The following is a 6000-nucleotide window of genomic DNA, read 5'->3' as shown; positions in this document are numbered from 1 at the left end:
GATAGAAATCGGTGGAAAATTCCGGGGAAGATTTGCTTAGTGCAGCGCAGCTGGGCAGGCGAGAGGAGAGGGTAATGGAGGGGAGGTAGGGAGGGGAGTCAAGAACGGGGAAAAATGGCTAAATTGTCAACAATGGATGGGAGTACAGATAACATTAGGAGGCTGACTATTGTTGGACATTGGCAGTACTGATAGATGATACAAGCCACCACTTTTAAGCCCGGGAGAATTCAAATTAACACAGAATCACAAAAGTGACGCCCCGCGGTATGATCCATTGAGCCCGAGCGTCACGAAAGTGACGCCCCGTGGTTATGGGGTTAACTAATTATGTCTGGGGTAACAAGAAAAAACTAATTACACGTCATTGGATGACGTTACCATTTTTCTCGACAAATATGATAGCCTGATGTTAGCTCCCCCCCCCCAAAAAAAAAGTGCAAATGATATAGAAAACTTTGAGACTTTTTGTTTTTTATAAGATGCGGGGGTATCGCTAAAGTCGGTCATGTCTTGTGATACAAAATTTTTCTGAAAGGAGGTACACCCTCCCAAAAAAGTATCGGCCCTCTAACAGCACGTATCAGTCTGAAACATAGACGAAGCATTGTGAAATATGGGGCATCCTGTGATTATAAGTGAAAATATTAACTTTGGTAATTATTACAACTCGAAATTGCAAAAAAAGATCACATACTGGGTGGTATATGTTTTGAGGCACCAAATTTATAGATTCATGTGTCTGCAGAAATAGGTCGTTTTCACAACCATCGTACCCTAAGAGGCCGATACTTTTTAGGAGGGTGTACTTCACTTCTGTAGACGTTGGCGAAGCCCCATACTATGACCCCAGTGATCCCCCATTTGTTTAGCTCTTTTGTACCTGCTTAGGCGTAAGACTGCTAAAGATATTTTGTAGTTAAATAGCATCTTTCTTTGGAAGCCTTAATAAAATACCCGTATGCACCAAAAGCAGTAATATGGGTTAACTGAGTCAGTCATAGGAGCTGGTGTTTAATAATGGTAACAATAATAATAATAATAATAATAGTAATAATAATAATAATAATAATAATAATAATAATGTTAGTAATAATAATAAAAATTAAAATAATAATTATATTAATAATAATAATAATAATAGTAATAATAATAATAATTATTATAATAATAATGATGATGATAATAATAATAATAATAATAATAATAATAATTATTATTATTATTATTATTATTATTATAACAATAATAATAACATCAGCAATAAACAATATCAATAATGGCATTGCCAATGATAATAATAAAAACAATAGGGTAACAATAATAATGGTAATGATAATAGCAATACCAGCCTACTACTACTACTACTACTACTACTAATGATGATGATGATGATGATGATGATGATGATAATAATAATAAAAATAATAATTATAATAATAATAATAATAATAATGATAATAATAATCCATCCATCCATCATCCAATCCTACATTGCCCCATGAGGAGCGTAGGAGCCCAGGGTTAGGCAGTTGGTCCCGACATTTAAGATGAGAGTGACCAGCCTCACTCATCCCTGAGTGGCATTACATGAGCAATCAACCCCAACCATCCCTTGGATATTAACCTGCACCGGCTAAATCCGATTGGAGTGCAATAATTACCCACTAAACCACCATGTGTCAAAATTTGGTTATTTGGTTACCACCCAGCGTAGTAAACGGTTTCCTGGTGTTCAGGAAACCATTTGGCTTGTCATTCAGTGTAGAGTCACCCACAGGCAGAAGGAAGGGGAAAGATTGAAGGAAAGAAAGACAGAAGAGGGAGTGTAATCACCCATGGGCAGAAGAACAAGGAAAGAATGAAGGAAAGAAAGACAGAAGAGGATGGATGGAAAGAAGGATGGAAGAGAGGAAAGGGCAGACACCCAACAGCAGCACTTCATCGAGTGAGTGGATGGAGAGCGCCCCCACCCACCACTAAATAATAATAATAATAATAATAATTATTATTATTATTATTATTATTATTATTATTGTATCATCATCATCATCATCATCATCATCATCATCTTCCGGACCTCCTTTCCCACCCAAGGGCAGGGTGAGGAATTATTATTGTAAATCATGCAAAAGATAAAATTCCATGAACCACCTGCACCCATGAATAAAAGCTGCCATATCCTTTATAAACCATGTGTCGCGGAATAATAAAACTTTACGACATTTACACACACTCGTCCAAATATCGAAAAGTATATTGCTGCCTGGATCATACATTAAGGTCGTATATTGCAGGCAAGAATGTGTGAGTGTCGGTCTTGCTGCCCTCACTCACACCAGGCAATAATAAAGTCTTTGAATAATATATAAAATCAATGCCTTCCAAATTTCCAGCCTTGCATAGGGAAAAGAGAGAGTATAAATTTAGGCAAGGCTGAAATAATGGGTAATGAATGAGCCTGAGCTTATCCTTACCGCAAGAATCATTCTTTTCTCCAGTTTTAATACGATTGGCATTTCCTACTAAAATTTAAAAAAAATAATGCTAGTTGGCAGACAGAATATAATACTAGAATGTCTTGGAGATGGGGACAACCACCCTCTTGGGCCAGATTTCTTTTCACTGCGATGATCTTGACTTTTTATCCCTTGACCTTCACCTTCGAATTAGGCCTCGATATTGTTATTGGTTACTGACTTTTAAAAATGAGGTTCCTGTGTCAAGGCTTTCAGGAGTTACAGCCGTATGCCTCACCCACTGAGCCCTCCCCCCCCCCTTTTTTCATTTTATTCTTTGCCACATACTGACGATGTTATTAAGCTTTGGGTTGACTTTTTCGAATTGGAGTGGTCAGACATAGCCATATTAAACCACTGTAAGTACTATTGCGGACAGGAGTTCTTAACCACCCTCGTCCAGCCAACCTGTGTATGTGGCAGCGTCGCATTCACGAGCACAGAAGTTGCCTTCGATGCATTTCTGTCGAAAAATATCCCTTCAGCTTTGGGCTTGTACTATTGGATAAAGCAATAGTAATATTTACTTTGAAGGTTTGACTTTGATAACACGAATATATCATACTGATTATTTAATAACTTGTTTCTCGTATAGAGCCAAGCAAGTGATAAATATGTATATTTGGTTCCACTCCACGACTTCCTGTAGGTCTGAACCAGAGAACACAGAGTGAACAAGTTCGAAGCATTCATTTGTTAACAGGAGAGAGAGAGAGAGAGAGAGAGAGCAGCGGGTGCCCGTGAATTTTAGAGGAATGAGGTGGAGAAATGAGGTGCTCAACACAGTTAAACAGGGATTTTTCCTTTCGTTTCGGTTGGCTTTCTATGCTTAAATGGCTAAATGAAGGTAAATTATGAAATATAATAACTGGATGACGAAGTGGTAATAGGGTCTGGCTAATGGTTGTTTGGTGCAAGGTGTGCACTGTGCAGTGGTAAGCCTAATTCCAGGCAACGGTCGCTGTTAAAAGTTGGATGTTTTAGGTCCCATTTATTTTAAATATCTCCATGTATGTTTACAGTACGTGTATGCCCCTATGGACCTATTTTCACCCCATGAATATTTTTATCAATGGACATTTTCACCACTCGGAGCGCAATCCCTTATGGACCTATTTTCCTTAATGACTTTTTTTTTTCTTCCAAAGACGCCTACTTCCCTACGTAACCTATTTTTCCCCGAACTAATTTTCCCCATTGATGTATTTTCTCCCCACGGACCAATTTTCCCGTCGACCTTGAATCTCTCTATGAATGCAGGTTTCTTACATGGTCGTATACTCATGGATGTATTTTTCACAATGAACCTATTTTCCCCATAAACCTGCTATCCGACGAGGTTATATCACCCACTGATGCGTGCAGTTGAAACACAGACCTCCTAACCAACAGACGTATTGCACGATGGACCTGTTGTAACTCACTGGATATATATATACCTACTTCAGCATGATTCCAGAATAATATCCCCTGTGGACCGATTTTCCCAACTCGGACATTAACTCAGTTCACCTAATCCCAGTGGCCTGTTTTCCCACAATCCGTTCATCCACCTACACACCCACCCATCAACGCACATAGCCACAACCTTACTCAATACAGTATGTCTCAAAAGTAGGACGACACAAACCCGTCTCTTGCCTTGTCCTACAGGTAGCCCCACCACCCACCTCACTTAAACAATGCACGAACCCCACTCCACCCCCACTTAACCAGCCCAACAACCCTTTCCCTCCCTCTCGCCCACTCACTCCACCTAGTCTGCCTGTGAAACAACCAGCCTACACTAACCAATCCACCCACCCACTTACCAACCTACCAATCCGCATATCATGCTCCATAAGTCAAATGACTCTCAATTCAACACACACACACACACAAACACACACACACACACACACACACACACACACACACACACACACACACACACACACACACACACACACACACACACACACACACACACACACACACACACACACACACACACACACACACACACACACACACACACAGAGGCGGGGTGGATTTCCTTACACGAAAGATGAGTCTCACCGCTTAACTCAGTCTGTCGATAGAAAATAGTACCGGGTACTCTTTACAGGGAGTTTTACCAGGCCATAGATAAGGGGCTTCATTCCAGCTACATACACATGATTTTATGCGATATGAGTAAATATGGTGCTCAAGCTAAACAGGGAATTTTTCCTTTCGCTGATGACGAAGGAGTTTATTAATCCCAGGATAACGTCTCACCGGACAAAATGAAAGATGGGTTTTATTCTGGGTAACGCCACTTGACTTTGTCAAATAATTTGGCAGGCCACCTAACTTCTGTTAGATGCCTTATGTTCGCATTTTTTTATCTCTCTGGTGGTTGGCACCTGGAGATTTTTGGCGAACTCATAAGTATTTTTCTCATTAACTGGATATTTCTCTCTGGACAGAGAGGCTATATATATATATATATATATATATATATATATATATATATATATATATATATATATATATATATATATATATATATATATATATATATAACAAAGCAAAGCAAGTTTTAGTGACTGATGGAAGAAATATTCACACTGTGGCCTGTTTTCAATGGATCACAGGAATCCAGGGTTTCTCATCCCTTGCATTTCCCTGCGCCAGTCTGCCTCCACCTCATTGTTCCAAAATTCACAGGTACCCACCATACACGCTCTCTCTCTCTCTCTCTCTCTCTCTCTCTCTCTCTCTCTCTCCTGTTAACAAATGAATGCTTCGAACTTGTTCACTCTGTGTTCGCTGGTTCAGACCTACAGGAAGTCGTGGAGTGGAACCAAATATACATATTTATCACTTGCTTGGCTCTATACAAGAAACAAGTTATTAAATAATCAGTATGATATATTCGTGTTATCAGAGTCAAACCTTCGAAGTAAATATTACTATTGCTTTATCCAATAGTACAAGCCCAAAGCTGAAGGGATATTTTTCAACAGAAATGCATCGAAGGCAACTTCTGTGCTCGTGAATGCGACGCTGCCACATACACAGGTTGGCTGGACGAGGGTGGTTAAGAACTCCCGTCCACAATAGTACATGAGAGCATTTTGAATTTGAACTATGTCATATGCCTACAGAAGAAATAAATTAAAAAGGGGCCAAATAGGCTCAAACTTAAATCACAAATGGGAAACAATGTTCCCAGTTTTTGACAAACATTTGCAGAAGCTATCTACTTATGTCTCACTAAAATCAAATGTCTTAATCCCAAAAGCGACAGCCACAAGCGCATCACCTCCATGTCACCCACTACTTCACCACCAGGGTACCCTCTCTCCAGCTCGAATCCCCTTATCTCATATACTATTCCCTCTGTCTCTTCCTTGGTCTTCTTTCCCGCTACCCCCTCCAAGTTACCTTTTTTTTTTTTTTTTTTTTGATTAACCTACTTCCAATATCGCGGAGTGCAGCATGCAAGGCAGAAACG

Source organism: Coenobita brevimanus, chromosome 77, assembly GCF_032717465.1.
Source record: "Coenobita brevimanus isolate Jiangsu-jjx chromosome 77, ASM3271746v2, whole genome shotgun sequence".
In the NCBI taxonomy this organism is placed as follows: Eukaryota; Metazoa; Arthropoda; class Malacostraca; order Decapoda; family Coenobitidae; genus Coenobita; species Coenobita brevimanus.
The sequence above is the reverse complement of the archived record's forward strand: the minus strand, read 5'-3'. Positions refer to the sequence as shown.